Source organism: Colias croceus, chromosome 1 (genome assembly GCF_905220415.1).
Source record: "Colias croceus chromosome 1, ilColCroc2.1".
In the NCBI taxonomy this organism is placed as follows: domain Eukaryota; kingdom Metazoa; phylum Arthropoda; class Insecta; order Lepidoptera; family Pieridae; genus Colias; species Colias croceus.
The window spans coordinates 9,946,153-9,967,858 of NC_059537.1; the positions used below are offsets into that span (position 1 = coordinate 9,946,153).

Here is a 21,706-nt window from a genome sequence, read left to right on the forward strand (position 1 = left end):
TAACAGTAAATAAACAGCACAAAACAGTATTTTTACCAATATCTCGAAAAAATCGCGTAGTAAACGAAGCTGATTACACCACAACGGGGTTAGTAGCGATTACTTTTTATTACCTAATAAAAAATTTGCAATATACATTTTTTGTCTTATTTGAATTTTCTATTCCATGCATCTTATTCATTACTGTTATAGATTCAATAGCGTATAACGGTTACGTAAAGAACGCAGCATTGAACGTAAAACATTTCGTGAGCGACGTAACAGTGATCTTTGAAATGAGTCTGCAATACCGTCTAGCGTCAGTCTGGTCGAGTCATCGACAGGCCTACTTTCTCAGTCAAATCGCTGGTACTTTTTGCCGGTTCAATAACTGGATAACGCTATTGAGAATGGATACTTCAATTATTATGTTTTTTATGTGTGGCAATTGCTCTGATTGTTTTCTCTGATGGAAACATGGACTGCGAATTTGAAAGACGTCTTAGTTATTCTGCATAATAGAATCCAACGCTGGATTATTATTTACTTTTTTATTTATTTATGGTTTGTTGAAAGTATATTATCGGCATTTGTTTATTTTATATTTTTAGAATAGAGAATGAATTACGCATGCCCTGGATAAAACGACCCTACATTGTGTTGGTTACTTCCCAGATAGCATTGGGACTACCGACGGCATCCTTCTATCCTGATATTTAAAATAAAAAAAATTAATCTATAAACATGTATTTACCAATATCATTTATCAATATAATATACAGATAGGTAATTTAAAATGAAGTAAAACTGAAAGAACAATAAATATTATTTATTGCATTGGCCTTGGTAGTGTATTCTATTTATTTTTCTAATAATAACAGCGACTGTACATAATTCAAGGTCCATTTCAATGCGCGATTACACACGATCTCTTCATCTTAATCTATTTAAACATTTATAAAATGTGCAAAAAGCAAAATCTATGCTATTGTCTTACAGCTGAATTTCTTGAATATAATATGTCCTGACATATTTTACTGTATTATTCATTTTATTTTTCTGTTGTTAAAACTTCAGAAATAGTCAGCTTGTTACTTTCTGACTGTAAAGGCATTTCAATATTGTGATCAGTTTCAGCATAAATATTAATAGTAATTTGCTTCAGATATTACATTATCTAATTTTTACTTCTAGGTACATATTACATTTATTTAATTGTCAAGAAATTCATAAACCTTTTGCATTTATTATATCATCGTGATAAGGTGGACGTAATAGACTTTATAAGCCAAGAATTATTATACATTTATAGTCTGAACAATCAACAATAGCCAATGTTACCTATTAATATAGCTATAACAATATAAAAACATATCATTTATGAGTCAAAGCATTGAACAGAGGACATTGACATGCATTATGACCCAGATAAAGTAGTAGGTACTTTATTGTTTGTAGAGCAAAAAAACTTATTTTCACTTGAATAACAGTGCAGTTTGAATATCATTGTTCTTGGAATATATTGTATCTATTCCACAGATAAATTTTACGCTCAGGACACTCCCAAGATGTAGTTCAGACAGACTGGTTGTATTAATTGTTTCCTGTCAGACCAATTCTTTATCCCGTGCTTTTTAAGACATCCTTGGTTATAACGTCAACAGCTAACTAACGGAAAAACATATAAGTGCATGTAGTTTCTAGCTAATAACTATGGTTAAGACACGACTTAAGGTAAAAGCACCTAATACGGAGGTATTTCGCAACATTTGAAAGTAAGTATCAAAAATAAGCATTTGTAAGTCTTACTAAAGGTGCCAAACCACTTTATCGTTAAAAGTGGAACTTAAATTTTGTATTGCTGTTGAGTCTATGTTTATTTTCATGATATTTCTTATTTTAAAAAAATATTTAAATAGTCAGGTCGATTTTCCCTAATACGGAGGTATGATTTTGGTCAGAGCCTAATACTGCGGTAGGCGGCTCCTAATACGGAGGGTCAGAAATTATATTCATTGAAGTTCCGTACAAATAATATTTGTTAAATAATAGGAATGTGTATGTAAAGTAAATTGTAAGTTTTTTATTAATTTACCATTGGTTTGATTACGTTGATTCACTTTTAATGTGTTTCATTTATGCTTTTAGTTTTATCGAAAAAAAACCCGCATATCAAATAAGAATCCACAAAAAAAGACACAAAACTTCTTATTTATTTACGCAACCCTAAATCTGGTAATTTTAAGTTCTATTATATTAGGGCCGTAATAGGAGATCATATAACCTAATACAGAGTTACCTGGAAATATCTACCACCGTAATAGGAAAACTACTCGTGTTTTTAATAATCCTAATTCTGACCCATCAAAAATTCGATAAACAAGAGAATGTAAATATTTAATCAAATGATAACAGTTTTTTGGCTCAGATGTGTAAAACTCAAATCAACAGTTATACAAAATAAATGATTTGTGATACATTAAAATACACCTTCCTATTTTTACCCCTTCTAAGAAACAAACATTTTGTACTCAACTGTTTTCATATTTAACTGGATTTCTAATTAAGAACACATACCGCAGAATATGGTTTCTAATTTATCAGATTAATAATTATTTCAAATTATCTTGGAATTAATTCAATAAGTAAATAAAATGAAAGTTATAAACAATTAAACATGCCCAGTATTTTTCCTATTTCGGAGTTATGCCACCGTATTAGGATCAATCTATAAAATTTGTATCGTAATACGGCGGTATTTTATTTCTTATTTTTTGGGTAGAAAATGACTTACAAATATGAAACAAGCTATTTAAATAGTGAGTGTAATAGTAGGAAAATGCAATAAACAATACATATACAAACTTGAACGGCTTATTAATACGAAAAACTTAGTTTATAAATATTAGTGTACTTACTTTTGTTGTTTCGCGTTTGTATGGAAACACCTCTCATGTCGATGCCGTTACACAGATTGATTGATCTTGTTGTGTTGTCTATGTGTTATACTTGCAAACGTTAGTTAAGTCATGGAGTAATAAATTTGCAATAAATAGTTTACGTTTTGGTGTACTTAAAATTAATAAAACAGGAATAAAACTCAAAAATAGAAATACCACCGTATTAGGAAGCGATTTTGACTACCGCCGTATTAGGTGCCTTTACCTTAATAGTTTTTGGCACGATACACTGTGTTTCCGAACTCCAAGAAATATAAATCTCTGGTAATAGCCGTTGGGATATCGGTGAATCAGTAGCGATTGCGGTCAGCTTTTTCATAGCTTGCTCTTGCAGATAAGGAAACAATATATCCTCTACCTTTATAAAGTGAGAAGATTAGCTTTGAATGAATGAATGAAAATACTTTATTTGCACCAAAACAAGGAAACTACGAAAAAACACATACAAATAAACACGTACAAAAAGGCGGCCTTATTAACCTTTAGTCGAGGATCATAAGAATTACGTTTTATGATGAGGTTGATGGTGCAGAACACAAAAATCATTAAACAAGTGATAACTGCGTTAGAAACAACCGACTTCAAACTTGCACTTGCAACATTTACAAATACAGACAAAAATGCTCATAAAATCAAAACTACTGGGCCTATCCGAATAAAATTTTTATGGGACCAATTCGACACCATCCCGCATCGAACAAAAAAAGAATCACGTAAATCGGTTCAGAAACCTTGGACTAATCGGTGTACATACATAAAAAAAAACATACCAGCCGAATTGATAACCTCCTCCTTTTTTTTGAAGTCGGTTAATAAATAATTATAAGACTACATATACATATACAATAGCTTTGAACATGACAACCGGTCTAGAATTGCCGAATTGACGTAAATAATCCAGCCAAGTTAATAAGACTACCGTTCATATAATCAGCCTATTGTGATGTAATCTGAAACCTGCCAAGCCCTCTGACAGACGTTATGTTGCTAAAAATAACGATTTATATAAACCATTTATTCGCCACTTTCCTGCTGGAAATAACAATGCCAATTAATTTGGATATTTCAAACAGCGTTGATGTTAATCTCTCGAAACATTGTCATCAATAATTTTAGCAAATATTTAATAATCTCTATAACTGAAACTGTTTTTATTCCGTATTTATAATGTATTTTATTTTACAAATCGTTTTTAGTATTAATTATTAATAATTTATTCTCCAATTAAAGCAAACATTCTGCTTTATAGCCCATAACAATTATAGCCTTCGAGGCTAATCTCCTGCGTTCGAAGCGATCATTACAGAGTTCACCTCTTAACAAGATTACTCTTAGCCGCTTATTTTTATGCTATTAGAACAATTATAAACCGTACAGAGCTGACCCGTGCCGCAGCTAATTTTTCCTCTCTGGGTCAATATAATTCGATAGAACCGTTAAATGAACGCAGGATACGCTCTAGACTTCACCATAGTTGGTTTACACGATAACAGTAATTACCGCTTAACTCTTAAAGCAATTTCCTATCGCCCCGAGTAACTTAAGATGCTATTTAGGCTCGTTGGAAGATAGGAGGCGTGATTATGCAAATTTCTAACCGGCAAATACTGTAATGACAAGCCGTACGTTGAAAACATTTGTCAGTTACTGCCTCTGCTGACTTGATGGATTACATAACATGAAGCATGCGATATCTCATGGTTGACCATTATAGGTGAGTTTGTCGTACAGGTTTCGAGTTCAATACGTCTATTTCAAGCGATGTTCGTATTGTAAGGATGCACTCAAGGATCGAAGCACTAATTGTGTCCTGGCTGCAAGGTCGCGGCGTCACCGTTAACTGTATAAATGCGAAGATTGCTGCGATGCGGGCTTCTGGAGCGTTAGGAGAAAATTTTGCAAGATAGTTTTTGGTCTACTATTAAAGTTTGATAAGGTATCCTATAATCTCCTTGAGTGAACGATGAATGATGGTTAAATTTCAAACAATTCTTAACTAACCAGCTACTTGTGCTGGATGTATTTTAAAGAAGATAGATCCTTTACCTAATGATACAATTGATATACACAAATACCTACACAAATCAAAGTCAGATCTCATACAATTGAAAATAGAGATTTAAAACATACATTTGTTTTGCTATTGCAGGGTATTTTGAAATTAAACTGCATCCATTTCACCAATAGACACACAGGTTATATAAATTGTGCATTTATTAAATTTAATAATCTTCACCTGAAATATTACATTACTATTTATGTGAATTATTATGCTCTCATAAAATAAACCCTTATTTGCAGATCGTACCACTTACGCGAGACGGGAGGCCCGCCTTTATTTCGGTTCACGTATGAAGATTGATAACAACCACCCCGGGATTATTTTGTCAGTGCAAACAGTCGCAAAATGACGTTGCAGTGAACCAGGACATCCTTATTCGACTGGTGAAGACAGGGTCAAGGTTCACATTAACATTGCTTAACCTTCTTACAGGACACTTATTTCATTGAAGAAAGCATTTCAATAAACATTTTGGGAGCGTGTTTATTAATTTTATCCTGTCGTATCTTTTGCCTGTGTATTGTTTTATTGATCAGAAAGTTGTTTATTTATTTATTTATTTAAGTAACACCACATCATACATTATATAAAGTTTTATAAAAATACATATTGAACATAATATTATCTAAAATATATGACAATATCGGTGTACATAAATTCAGCTATGACATAACTTTTACAATAACATACTTTAAAACATTATTTAAAAAAAAAGTCACATGAAACATGATGTTGTTCAAAATCCTTTGCACCAAGATTGCACCCAAATACTCAAAACCTTCCTATGTAGAGAAGACACACGAAAAGTACTAAATGTAGTCATGGGAGTAAATAATGATCATATTTAATGGTTGAATCTAGGTAAAGTCCTAAGCAAATAAAATTCCAAAACGATTGAAACTCCTACATAAATTACGGCGAAATTTATTATACAAAGACCAGAAAAATCCTAAGGCATTTGCAGATGCACAAGACATAAAAAAGGAAGGGATATCAATATACACGTTTGAAATTCAAACAATAGAATGTGGGTGCGTTTAAAATACCGCTTCCAACCAATTGTGTTAAAAAGAATTTTATAAAAGCATCATCTTGACTTATATTTTTTCACCCCATTGAAATTCAACAATACCTTTTAGGAGTGTTATACAAAGACAAGGTCTACAGCCATCAACCGTTAGTTCGAACTTGGCCGAGTTCCATCTAATTCTAATATTTTAAAAAGTGTCGATAAAAAAGTAAAACCTGCATATTTAGCGCCGACTATTTGATAACTGGGTTCTTAATGGTTTTTCTCGTAAAAATGATCTATAAAAAATATTATTAGCAATATCATCACTCATCATCATCATCATCATCATCAGCCCATATTATACGTTCCCACTGCTGGGACACGGGCCTCCTATGAGGGTACAGGCCATAATCCACCACGCTGGCCAAGTGCGTGTTGGTGGATGACACATGTCGTCGAACTTTTTAATTCTTTGACATGTCGGTTTCCTCACGATGTTTTCCTTCACCGTTCGAGCAGTGGTGATGTTACAACATGCGCAGATAAATTGAAAAATCAATTTATTTCCTGCCGCTCGCCTGGTCTCGAACCTCGGACTTATCGATTCGAAGTCCGAGGTCTCACCACTGAGCCACCACTGCTCTGTCAATATCATCACTACATAGTATAAAACAAAGTCGCTTTCTCTGTTCCTATATCTCCATGTATGCTTAAATCTTTTAAACTACGGATTTTGATGCGGTTTTTTTAAATAGAGTGAATTTCAAGTACGGTATATGGGACAAAGCGGGCGAAGTCGCGGGTGGAAAGCAAGTTATTTATATGATAGTTTACAAGCACATTGATACCGATCAAAAATTTAGTCTGTCTATATTGCTTATAAACTTTCTATTGCATTTATTGTTAGGTACTTACTTGAAAAGCTTTTTTGTGAATGTGGGTCCCACGAGCCACAATTGGAGAATGTTTAATTAAATAATTGTATTTAACTTCCTATCTGTTATTACTAAATTGCTACTCGAAATTGTTTGCGTCGAGATAAGATTTGATCTCAATTCTTATTAGCATAATAGTTTAACTAATAACTTTATTACAACAGCGTATAATAATTTCTTGATATTAATTGTGTATTAGAGATATAATTCATATTAGGCTAAAAGTTTGATTTGGCTCGACTATTGAGAACTATTATTGGAACGAAGTTCCTTATCCCGCGTTGTGAAAGGGGGCTAGACGGAAAGAATTCTTACGAAAAGTTGTCACGATACTTTTTGCTAGAGTTGTAAGCCGTGCGGCGTGCGCGTGGATCTCTGTCTGACTCTCTCTAACTTAACACTTCGTTCTTACTTAATGATCTAAGCTTCGTTCCATCCGGATGTCCCTTGACATCGCTCAAGTTTTTTAATGTTCTGTGGTTATAACCCTAACTTTGTGATATGATGAACTACGGGAAATGTAAAAGTTGATATTTATAACACAAGTAGAATAAGGTTTTTTTAACCGACTTCAAAAAAAAGGAGGAGGTTATCAATTCGGCCGGTATATACATATATATAGATATCTCCACGGGCACTATGTTGATCAAACGTGCCATATAGTTAGTAATTATTTGATCCGTTTTCACTTGTTGATCCGGTTGGTATTTGTGGATCCATTGCCACACCACCGTCCGTATGTGGATCCGAACGGAGCCACAAGTGTCACGATCAGTAATAATAATAATTACGTGCTTTTTATACAAATCCACCTTTTTTGCGTTATAGCTCTTGTTGATCCGATTCAAATGAGCCAATCAGAGCCCACCGAGCTCAGCCATTGGTCGCTTGCGGCCTTAGCCACTTGAAGGTTTAAAGAAGTTTATTCCCGTTATAAAAACGTATGTTGCCGTTCGCCTTCCATAATTTGTTCGGATCTTTGGGAGGGCAAGATAGCTAGCTCGTCTATTAGGATAGTGACGATTTGATGTTGAGATTATAATATTTGTATTTATGTTTTTATGTAGCGATTTGCGGATGAACATAAACGTATTATAAAAGTATAATTGTTTTAAATTCATTATTTTAGTGTCGTCGTAGATTTTATTTGTAGAAGTTAAAAAAGGATAGTTAAAGACAGTTTTAATGATTTTTTTTTGTAAAATTTGGAGTGGCGCTAATTTATTTTTGTAAGCACTCCCCCATACTTCTATTAAATACATTAGGTGCGGCTTTACTAACGTGTTGTAGATGGTGTGGCGTAATTTATGAGGAATGCAAGAAGTAATATTACGCAGAGATCTAAGAAGTGCTGATAATTTATTTTTTAGGTGGTCGATGTGATAATTCCATTTCACGGAGCTGCCGATTCGCAGATCTAGGTTATAATTTTGTTATGAACTTTGAATTTAGATATATTTATTTTTAGTAGATTGCATTGAAACCATTTATTTAATTCATTTTGTGCTTGCGCTATCATGTCATGTATAGAGGGACCAAAATAAAACACACAGGTGTCATCCGCATAAAGTGTTAAGTAGGTGACCATTTAGCTTTAAATCTTGTAAATTATTAATATAAATTAAAAAAAAAAAACAATTAGAATCGAACCTTTTGGTATGCCACATGTAATTGGTAAGGGAATGCTATCGTGGTTATCTATTTTAACTATTTGTCATCGATTTTTAGGGTTCCGTAGCCAAAATGGCAAAAACGGAACCCTTATAGTTTCGTCATGTCCGTCTGTCCGTCTGTCCGTCTGTCCGTCTGTCACAGCCGATTTACTCGGAAACTATAAGTACTACAGTGATGAAATTTGATGGGAATATGTGTTGTATGAACCGCTACAAAAATATGACACTAAATAGTAAAAAAAAGAATTGGGGGTGGGGCCCCCCATACATGTAACTGAGGGATGAAATTTTTTTTTTCGATGTACATACCCGTGTGGGGTATCAATGGAAAGGTCTTTTAAAATGATATAAAGTTTTCTAAAAAACATTTTTCTTAAAGTGAACGGTTTTTGAGATATCAGCTCTCAAAGTCGTAAAAAGTATGTCCCCCCCCCTCTATTTTTATAACTACGGGGTATAAAATTCTAATAAAAATAGAGGTGATGCATGCTAATTAACTCTTTCAACGATTTTTGGTTTGATCAAAGTATCTCTTATAGTTTTTGAGATAGGTTGATTTAACTGTAAATAATAAGTTTATTATATTTGCTGCTACGGAACCCTTTGTGCGCGAGCCCGACTCGCACTTGGCCGGTTTTTTTTTAAATATGATTTCAGCATATCTAGTGCTTTACCATTAATGTTAATGGATGCTAATTTCTTTATTAAAAGTTCGTGAGAAACGGTATCAAAGGCCTTTTGTAGGTCAATAAACACTCCCAAAACTATTTTGTTTGCGTCAATGTTCTGTTTTATTTTAATAGTTAGGACCATAGTCGCTAACAGAGTGTTACTTTTTGACTTAAATCCGTATTGACGCACTGAAATAAAATTAAATGAGTCTAAATATTTTTCTAATCTCGTGTGTAAAATCTTCTCCAATATTTTTGACAATATTGGTAAAACCGAAATTGGCCTATAGTTATCAGGTTCAAATTTTGAGCCACTCTTATAGATAGGAGCTACCTTCGCTATTTTTAACGAGTCCGGAAAACGTCTTTGACTTATGGCTTGGTTAAAACAGTCGCTTAAGGTATAATTTAATTTTTAACCGACTTCAAAAAAAAGGAGGAGGTTATCAATTCGGCCGGTATGTTTTTTTTTATGTATGTACACCGATTACTCCGAGGTTTCTGAACCGATTTACTTGATTCTTTCTTGTTCGATGCGGGATGATGTCGAATTGGTCCCATAAAAATTTTATTCGGATAGGCCCAGTAGGAGTTTTTATTTTATGGGCATTTTTGTCTGTATTTGTAAATGTTGCAAGTGCAAGTTTGAAGTCGGTTGTTTTTAACGCAGTTGTCTACTTGTTCTTTGATGCATTTAATTGCTTTTGTAGTAATACCATCAAGACCTGTACTACAGTTTGAATTAAGGTTATTTATAATTATATATTTTTTTACTGGCTTCGGTAGGTCTGAACTTATTAGTGAGGTAATTTTTTAAAATTTCGTAGTTGTCTTTAGATTACCTCACCTTTGAGTTATAAGATGTCGATTCTGGGAAACCAGTAAAAATTACATTTTTTTTCGCGGCTCTTTCTGTCCCGTAGTTCCTTGATTAAGTTTTAAATTATATGAAGTTTATTATGATTAAAGATTTAATTCCAGTGATTTTATTTTACTCTCACCCTAGTTTATCTGGGATTCTAATTGAGAAATAGTACTCTTCAATATGTTTTGTTCAGTAATTATCATACATGCTGATGACTTAATTTCATTGATTTGATTCGTATTTTGGCGAATTAAATTCAAGGATTGTTCGTTGGACGATTTAATTTCGGTAATTTGTGTTTTTACCTCAGAAATGTTTTTATGAATTTTGTTTACTATTTGTTCATTTGAGCATACATATTTTTCAAGTAATGTACTAATACGGCTCAACTCCGACCGAATATCCTTCATATCATCACTAAATCTGCAATCTTGTTCTAGCGGTTGTTTCCGTTTTCCGTACCTAAGTAATTTGAGTATCAGTTGGCGTAGAACTCGTAGAAAACGAACTTAGCTTCGATAGATCGGGATGCGATCCACTGGCAGTACCCACTGCACCACTGCTGGTTAAACGTGTTGGCGATCTGCGTACACTCATATTTACTCCGTAATGGATAATTTGTGCAGGATGAGTTTATGAGTCGTCATTTGTTTGACCTAAATCTAACATTTTAATTATTTTATCAGATTGATATCAGAATCAGGGCATAGGTGAACGCTACACGTCAATAAATATAATGATAATTATCTTGATATTTACTGATGATTCAAGAGGTAGGTTGTTATTTGTAGGATGCATACTACTTGAGAATTATCACCGTCACTGTATGACGAAAGGTTCGTCCAAATATCTATCTTTTTAGGGTTCCGAATTTTTAGTTTCACAACGTTTTCTATAAGTTTCAATTGAATTACGGTCGACTTCTTCAACTTCCATAAAACTCAGGAGATTTTTTGCTAGCCCTAATTTCATATCCCCATGTCAATGTCATGCAAGTGCATATAAATGGAACAGATCAACATACGACTTATGATTTGGTATATAAAACGGAGTCAAGAAGTGTTTGAGCATTTCAAAATTTGAACCGTTACGGAGTCGAGTTCGTCTAGTCTAGGCGGATTTAGCAATGTATGGAACATTATACCTAACTATAATATGTTTGTGTACGGAGCCAACAAATACTGTAGTGTTTACGAAAAATTAATCTACGTTACTTAATATACAGTTTCGTTTTGTCGGATCAAATAAAGCTGTAATTTTGATAATATAAATGGATCTGATCAACATACGACTTTGGATTTGGTATATAAAACGGAGCCAACAAGTGTTTATGGGTTTCTGAATTTCGGCCGTTACGGAGTCGATTCAGTTCAAGATCTTAGCAATAAAAATGTTGAGTATATCAACTTCTCCATGAATACGTTTGGCAACGTCGCTCAAATATTTGCGCCGTTGCCACTCCGGGCAAGATCTATGCAACCGGAGTCGAGTAATATCGGGGAAAAGGTGGAGTCAGGAATGCACGGCAGTCGGGCTGGATCAACTTAGTGCCCAAGTTGGTATTTATATATATATATATATATATATTTTTTTTTTATGTATGTACACCGATTACTCCGAGGTTTCTGAACCGATTTACGTGATTCTTTTTTTGTTCGATGCGGGATGGTGTCGAATTGGTCCCATAAAAATTTTATTCGGATAGGCCCAGTAGTTTTTATTTTATGAGCATTTTTGTCTGTAGGTATTTGTAAATTTTGCAAGTGCAAGTTTGAAGTCGGTTGTTTTTAACGCAGTTATCACTTGTTGGGCTGGAACTGTTAGAATATACTTCAAGAATCGTTTGTCTAAAGAAGCAGATAACCTTGAACGTGTATTATTATTTTCTATCCTATTTATTGGATTACAGTTATCATAAGGCCTGCTAAGTATATAACATAATATTACATAGTACAATGTCTATATTATTATGTAATTTTCTTTAATACACTAATTGGTGTTAGGTTATAGATCAAGTTGGTGTTTATTTATATTTATATCTATTGAGGGTTGTTTTTACACGTGTCGTTATGTATTTAATAAATAAATAACTGAATGTGTGTTCTTAGTGTGTATTTAAGTGTAAATTAGTTCAACTGAATTTGATAAGGTCTTGCCTATTTCTCTAGAGGATTCAAACATGTTAATACCAATCGCTGTGGAATCCCCGAAGACCTTAGACAAATCCAACACGTCGTTGAAAATTAATCTAGAACCATCAAAATTCAAAACATAGACCCTGAAAGGAGCCGTAATAATTGTTTACTTTTCTTATTTATTGTTGGGAGTTTAACAAACAACTGTAGTAACAAAACATAATGTGTTTTAAATGAAAGTAACTAATGAGATTGTTATGACCACCTATACTAGCGGCCCTTTTCATATAACCATTCTCATAAATACATTAGTTAATTAGCGTCATCAATGTCAAATAGCCTGCTTGAATGTCCAGAGAGCGGCCAATTACAGGAGATTAACTTTCATTTTCTGCAATAGTATTCACTAAATGGTTAGCACATCTCTGCGACGGCTTTCTAACAGTCATTACTAGCATTTACTAGTGAAACCAAACAATGCAGGGATCACGAACATGGCCATACTAATGCTAATGCTTGGGCTTTTTAATGTTTAATTACCTTGACTCGCTTAGTATGGTGGTTATTAAGGCATATGAGATTCTAGGATTGCAACTGGATATCTCAATTTGTGCCAAACGGGATATTTATCAATATTTCTAAAGTATTACTTGATTCTATACGTAGTTCTTATAGTATAGCGAGATTTATGTAGAGTGTTGGTCATTTAAACATTTATCTCATTATGATCATGCATTATTTGAAATATCTTATCGGTTTCTCACAAATATAACGATTAAAACGTGGTTGGTTAAACATTTTCAACCTTGACCTTCTGCTTAAACCAGTCATTGCGCGGAGATAAAAAAGCCATTAAAATCTTACGTTTTTGATTAATTAGTATGGTCAATAATAATTAATAAGTATGTATTTATAGTTAAATTTCAAATTATTTAGTGTTTTCGAATGGTTTTGAAATAAATTCTGTCGTGGATTAACCACGCCTAAGAAGGATATTGAAAATAAAAATTCTAATAAAAATAATGCGTTTTATTCAATATTTAACACGCATGATAACTCTCAAAAGGAAATGGTAGACACGGGAATAAATCAACGGATGTCGGCAACTACAAAACACGTAGGTAGTAAGTTCCGTGCTTATAATACTGAGGCCTTTAGTCGAGTAACCATTTTTTTATCGAAAGGTCTTCCAACACATCATCTTTCATATTAATTTTATTAAAATTTTAATACATAAGTTATACAAAACATGCAGACAAAAGGCACTACGCTGGTATATAATTAAATTTACAGTGGACATCTAACACCACAATTCGCAAGTAATCGTTCATCATCAAGTAATTTATTCGACAGTTTTAGGCTTATTAACAACATTAAACATGACATTGAATAAAATATAAGTACATACTATTAGTTGTCTGTTTATCCCTCCTTTAATCACGGTAACCTTCGTCGCTATATCTGTCAATTCTTATTTATCACAGTGGTCAGTGTTACCATAAACAGTATCAATTTACTTCAAAATTGTAGATAAACTAAAAATAATATTATATTTATTTATCAAAAATATTATCTGTAAAGGTTCAAGGTTATCATTGCTTAATTATCTCATATTAAAACGGCCGTTATAGATGCGTTTATTTAATTTCACACTAGTTAGGGGAGAACGAAGATTTATTGCACACTTAAGTAATTTGTGAAACTATGTGGGGACAATAATTTCATTAGATAGTGGAAATTAGTAAATTGATCGATACATTCACATTGTTTAGAACGAGTTTATCAGAACACATCTGTTTAATTAATTTAATGATGTATTTTCATGCATAAAAGATCCCTAACTAACAATAAATAAAATTGTAATTTACTTATTACTCGAGTTACACTTCGCAAACATATTAGAATGTTGACGATTATTTTGAATATAAAAATTAAGCATAGGTAAATAATGACGTGCATACATGTTTAATAAATTAATAAAGTCTTGTAGCCGCTTAGCCGCTGTGATAAGTAATATAGTTGACTGTTGAACCTTGTATTATATGCCGTGTACCTTAACAATTTGTGTGAAGGTCGAACGTCAAATTTTCTTGATGAAGATACGAGTAGCGTGACAGTGGAATCGTCCATTTCCCAATTTTAGTGGTCATACAAAGATGAGAGTAGGTATCCTAATTTTTTACAAATGTTACGAATTATATTATTTTCCATACGTATTATTACAAAAATCGTAAATTATCAAAGATACCGTAACCTACAATAGAAAACATACAAGAAAATATATTAATTCTCGAAAACTCACATTGTTTGCTTACATAGGTACCTACTTCCTTACAAATCTCCACGGAATGTCCAAAATTCTCGTCTCGTTCATGTGAACTTGAAATCTTAGGGTAAACTATGTAGTTTGCCCTAAGATTTATGAGATAAAAAATATCGAAACATTTCTCGTGAAGGAGGTGCAATTTTTACCTTCCTTACCAACTTCTGTACCTACAAGTCTTTCCCTTTACTTACTTTCCTTTAAGATTATAGCAAATACGTTTCGGAAGAGATCCTTACCGTTTCCTTAAACGCTTCCGTAACTCAACACCACACTGGTGATTAGCGTATGTGGGTCGCCTAGCTTCGAGTTACACCAACTTACATTAGTTCCCATCTACTTCCATTATCTTGCAAATGTTACAATTGCCTCTGTTATCGTTCGACGACACCTTGTTGTTGTTCGCTGTCAGTTACTGGGGTTAGGTTAACGTAGATATTATTTATTTTTTAAATAAAGTTCACATTCGTTGTGAATTTAAGATTACGGGTACATTTTAAAGCTAGATAGGTCTTCTGCGCTACAATCTCAACCTTATCCATCCAAAGACCTAAAAATATCCATTTATCTGGTCTTTGGATGGAATATTTATTTAGGTATCACAAGGATAGACTGATGTTCTTTAAAGATTTAAATTGTTCCTTTTGTCGCGTAAATATATATTACTAGCTGTTACCCGCGGTTTCACCGTTTCACCCGCATTGCTCCGCTCCTGTTGGTTTTAGCGTGATGATAATTGATATATTATTGCATATAGCCTTCTTCGATAAATGGTCTATTTAACACCGAAATAATTTTTCAAATCCAGTAGTTCCCGAGATTATCGCGTTCATACAAACAAACAAACAAACTCTTCAGCTTTATAATATTAGTATAGATGTGTAAAAATTTGTAATGGACAGTACAAGTTTAACACAACAAAGTATTGCGAGGGATCAAGCTTGTAATAATTAAAATTACTCTTTTATTTATCAAGTCATGTCCTGATTTGTCTTTACCTAACAACTAGGTTAGAGAAACTGATATAATTGAACCATTTTACGAGTTCCCTAAATATTTATAAGTGAGAATACATTAGCCTAAAAGCCTGTACGAGTATCGAGGTTAGGTATAACCTTGTCCTTAGTAGGAAGTTTAAAGTTTAATTAATCGATAAATGTTCATCTTATAGAAAAAGTCATTTGAGTGCGACGCATTTACGATAATGTATTCTGAACATTATTTAAAATACAATCTGGCTTTGAACTTTTTTCGAAGGTTCATTATCAAGATCACTTTAGATACATTTTTGATGTAAAATTTTATGTTTTTATTGTCTGTTAATTTTCTGTCCTTTTAATAAGAAGCTTAATGATCCTTTTGTGATTTTTTCGAACGCCGAACCTGTAAATACTTTCGGAAACTGAGTCTCTAAAATAAACAATGAAAATAACTCTTATGTAATTAATAAATAGAGACTGAATGCACTAGAAATCATGCACGCCTCATTATAATGTCATTATTATTTCAAATGCTGCATAAAAATAGCTAATACGATGCACATTTAAATTTCAAAAATAAAACGAAAACTTAATAATACGACGACTCTAAAAGTTGAACAACTGTTAGACTAACTAGTCAGGCAAACTATTCTGAAATAGCAGTAGTTAAATGAATGCTGCACTTATTTTTAACGTCAAGCTACACAATTAAATAACTTGTTGAAAATTTTAATAGACATTTAACAGTATGCATTTTATATAATTATTTATAATGACCACTTTAATAATGTGTCACTTCAACAGACATTAGTAAAGTTGTACTACGTTTTAGTTAGCATTATTTCCAATACTAACTAAAATAATAACTAAATAAATAAATAATAATCCTGTTAACTCGCCCTCGCTGGAGTCTGTTTGTCTTGGACTTAAAATAAAAAAGCTATACATATCTTGTATCTGTCGGAAAAATGTGATAAGTAGTTCCAGAATGGTGATAACTGATAATACTTGATTTTCATAACTCATACAATCACAGGAGCATCAAGGAACTATAATGTGCCTGGTGATGTCAATCGTATTGAGCAAATTTTAAAGCAGCTGGGCAGTCAAAACTTAGGTATATTCTTTGAATTTGTAAGCCCAATAATCAATTTCTTAGATTTCGATCATATACGCACGTCACATGGTAAGTAGTCAATTTATTAATCAATGTAACACGTGTACTTATTTTAAAATTACAGGAAAATGCGTCTTTTATTTTTAACACGTTTTTGTTAGCTTCATTATATTTTTCCACACGAACCTATGAGCAAAATTTAAATAAAATAAATGGAATATAATGAATAGTCAAGTTAACTTCAATCGATATAAATATTTAAATCAAATTCACTCTAGCTGTAACACTCTTCCGTGAAATGTTAGTTTTGAGGGAAACAGAGTGCTTGAGCCTGAAAATCATAAAAATGTCATGCGAATTAATTAAGTTTATATTTAGCTATGCATACACATTTAAATGTATAACTATAAATAGTTTGCCGCTGTTGTTACATTGAACTGAAATAAAAAGTTGAAATCAAAAGTAATTTTGCCTTATGCGGGCGCCTGTTTATAGCACATTTAGCATTTTTTATCATATCTATACAAATATTATAAAGAGGAAAGGTTTGATTTTTTGTTTGTTTGTTTGTTTGTATGAATTGAATAGGCTCCGAAACTACTTGGCAGATTTGAAAAATTCTTTCACCATTCGAAAGCTACATTATCCACGAGTAACATAGGCTAGGTTTTATCCCTGAAATCCCACGGGAACGGGAACTATGCGGGTTTTTCTTTGAAAACGCGGGCGAAGCCGCGGGCGGAAAGCTAGTAATTAAATATAACGCTACTTATAACATTTCTAGTTTACAATAAGTTGTTTATTAATATTTGCTATCTATGCAGAAAGCTCGATATTATTCGATTTTGCATAATAAATAGAATAATAGAGACCAATGACAAACGAGGGCGAAGCATCACCTGATTTTTGATACCGTCATATGCGCATGTAATAGTAATGTGTTTGTGTATCTGTCTGTACCATCGTTTTTCTGGTAAATATGCTATTTTAACCCGACTGGGTAAAGAATATATAATAATTTAAGACAGCAATTACCTTCTAAGTGAATAATTTATTTTTGATGCCGTTCCCAAAACATGCCAATTCGTAATCCACTTTTTTAAACTTTAATTTCCAAATTCCTTATTGGTACTTGGTAGGAACTGTTGAAGCATTTTTCATAGATAAGTAACTATTACGATAACATTATTAGATTATTTATTTTGTTAGAGTCAACTATTGTTCAAAATTTTATCAAATTGCATAGACAATTGCTTTTAGAATATAAAATTCTTTGCCTAACCACCTTGGATGATGTTATGTGAATTTATAAAAAATAGGTAAATATCTTAAATTAATTTTAAGACGATTTTAATATTAATTATATTAGTTTTTTACAACCGCCACAAACAGGATTATTTATAGCATGTTAATCCTGTTATCTAGATGTATTAATTCGATACTGACTGAACTAAGATTAAGTTCGTGCTTATCATTTTTGCATGATTAAGTAACAAACAGACAAACTTCTACGTCTTGTACACAATTATAATTATAGAAGCCGCTCACGTAGACTCCGCTTAGATTGAACCGGGATAAAAACAAAAAAAAAGGATCGTAAAAAAACTTTTTTTTTACAAAATTTGTATAGTTTACAAGCAAAGTCAGTAAATAAACCATGTATTATAATTATCTTATTTAAGATCACAATTTAAAAACTAGTTTGTTTGTAAGAAGGTCGTTGTATTTTTGTTAATTATTTTAAACATACCTACACACATTCGCTAGTTAGCGGTGCGGTAGGTAGTAAGGGAAAAAATAATTCTAGATTTATTTTTTTACGTATGAATAGTTAACATTTAATAATTTAACTTTAATAGGTACATCCTTGGGTACATCTATAGAATGTTAACTGTGGAATAGGTATTTAACCGATAAATTAAAATCGTGAATAAATATTAGTTATGTGTCAATGAAAATATACGGTAATACTGAATAATATTAGCATTGAAACAAATAAAAATTGCCATTATTGTGAAATTGAAAACAAGAACGCATTAACGAAACACGAGAATATTTTGCTTATAAGTTATTGCATTTTTGTAATCAGCACAAAATGAAGTATGTAGGTATAATTGCGTCATTCTGTGCATTTCATTAAATTAATTTTAATTACTTTATCTTACATTCCTATATTCAATTCAAGAACAAAATAATGAGACGATAAAAAATATGAACGATACCCAGCATCTATTTAGTTTATTATAGGTTATCAGTCACGCAAACTACGGTTTACGGTGAACTCAGGTTCGCAAAAAAAAAACGAAAAAATAATAATAATTCAAATAGCAAAGGTGGTCCGATGTGGTACGACACGGCTTGCCTGGACCGGTATTATATATCGAAGTTAGTACTTATCCGTGTTATTAAAGGGCGAACCAAAACATTCAGGAGCGAAATCTGGTTTACTTTAAACCAGATTAAGCTACTTTCATATTTCGCGGGTCGCGGTAACTGTAACAGTTATTTGTCATACTGAACTTTAATTCTCGAAAAAAAAGAGCTTATCTGTTGTGGCAAGAATTTGAAATTGTTCGGGATAGTTTTGGGCGAGTGCATGTTGATATCTTATGTCTATTCAAAGCGTGTTTGCAGGATCGTGCGAGTTGCGAGCCGCCGCGGCCGAGGCGACCCCAGCCCAGAGCCCGCGCCACGCGCGCCAGTCTGTACCGAACCACCGACTCGTCGTCACGCCACTGCGTGCCAAACACCGCACAAACGTGGCGTGATATTGAGAAAAAGCCGGCTGTGCACGGGTTGAAAAGTGACAGTGCGTCAGTGTGCAGAAAAGTGTTCGGGAAAATTTCTCTGGACTTACTCAACAACTAATTACGACTGAACTCGACTAAGATTTTACGATTTTTCTTCATACACTCACTGCAATTGCGCGATCATTTTAGGTGAGTGCTGAAATTTTTTGTGTGAATGAAGGTAGTAGCTACAATTAATTGTTGCAAAATGTATTTTTTCTATTACGAAATAACAAATTAATCGGCTGTCTATAAACCTCGACTGTTGAACTGAGGAACTAACTGGTTTTCAAGGTTTCCATTTTTACGTTTAATTACGAGTTACTTTTTTTTTGTTCTAAAAGTAAGCATTTGCGTACACTTTTATTACTTTCTGCTAAAATTAAAACGAGACGTGAGCTTTGAAGAAGACGTAATTAGCTGAGAAATAAATCGGTTTGATAATGCCTTTCGGCCGTTGTGTAAACTGTTTTAAATTCCCGTATTTTATTTAATCTTGACATACATTAGAATTACGTAGGTATTCAATGAGTGAGTGATTGAAATTTCGTATCAGTAATAATCATAGTGATATAAAATTTGTACTTGGATCAATTGATAAAATAGTAGGTACCTAAATTCATCAATTCATCATTTCATAATTATGTACCTACCTATGTGTATTATTTCTCCATTTTGTATCTGACAATACTAATTTGTTACTTTTCATTTTTAATGACTGCAAATTTTAACATAGTTAGGTAGGTACCTACTTATTTTTAATTTATGCAAAAAATAATTATGATGTAAATGACATTAGGTAGGTAGGTAGGTAGGTATATGATAGAATTATTAATTTTAATTTTCTTGCAAAGTTTAATGTAATTGCCAAAATAGGTTTAAATTGGGTTTAGACCAGGTTAATTGGGTTTTATAAACTACATTTAATATGTAGGTACCTATATGCACAGAAAAAAAGTTCGCTTCTATTCTGGTAAACGCGTTCATTAAAAGCCGATTGAATTATCTTACGCTATGTTTGTAAAACCTGTTAAAACACACCTTTACTGAGGCTGTTTTCTTTTTTGATTCCCAAGGCTAGACTTATGTAAAGGAGCCAATGCCCCGTATAACCTAGACGGCTTGGAGTCTGCGTCCGCGCAGTTGCAGATTCGCTGGCGCTATGGTGGCGTGATAAGTGAATGGCATTTACCTCGCTGGTCTTTTGGACCCCGTGTCTAATTTTATTTTCATGGGTTTATTGACTTGAAAATTGATTTTACATATTGCCATGGCAACGTAATCCCGATAAAGGATAATATGTTATTTAATTTTACGGCTGTCGTAATGGCTGGTGACTTGACATCGTTTTCGAAATCGCGTCGCGGCGTTTGTTTTAAGTACGATGAACGATCCAATCCGGTTGCGGTTATTAGTTATTACGAAATTGTGTTAGTATTAATAAAAATATAGTATAAAGAATCGAGTTTATAATGGTGAATTTTGAGTACACTATAAATATAAAAAAAATAAAATAAAATAAAGAATATAATATATATATATATATATACTAAAATTATGAAGAACAGTCGATATTTTTTTTTTGTTTATTTAATAACAATTAAACCACATCGAATCAGACCCTGAAAAGAACTAAAGAAAAAAGAAATAGACCCTGAAAGGGTATTCCTGAGCATACTCAAGCGTAAGAGAAAAAAAAAAAGACTCGATTAGTAAAGTATTTCGGTCGCTATCGTGTTAACAAGAAAATCCTCCGCACATACAGACACACGGACGTCCAAGACAGAACTTTTTTAAACTGTTTTTTAACTAGTTTAAATAACAAAAATGACATCAAAAATATCATGAATGTTAAAAATAGTGTTTTTTCTTAATATGTGTGTGTATGTATTATCTTACAAGTGCAATGTATGATACATAAAGACATTTTAAGTTTGAAAAATCAGATGTTTTGCGCGAAGTGACAGTAGTACCCACCTCAACGCTTCGCATATGAGGCGTGCAAAAAAATAATTTTACAGGTTTAAAATGAAATGTAATAAAATACAATAATAGGCACATTTTCAGTTATCGGAATATTATCTTATTAAATAAAGAAACCAAGTAAGTAAATAAACAATAATATAATAATAATAGTTATTAGTTATTACACTATTAATAAAGGCTCATTAGTTAAATGTTCCTTATTCAAATTAATTAGGTACC

At 32.7% G+C, this 21,706-nt stretch overlaps 1 protein-coding gene across 1 annotated transcript in view; it reads left to right on the forward strand.

Moving 5' to 3' along the window:
* The first annotated feature begins 19,400 nt into the window (after positions 1 to 19,400).
* Positions 19,401 to 21,706, forward strand: part of LOC123691608 (protein windpipe) — a 33,095-nt gene continuing 30,789 nt past the window's right edge. The window contains exon 1 of the mRNA XM_045636098.1: positions 19,401 to 19,651. The gene's annotated coding sequence lies outside the window, so the exon portion shown is untranslated. The remainder of the gene's footprint in view (positions 19,652 to 21,706) is intronic.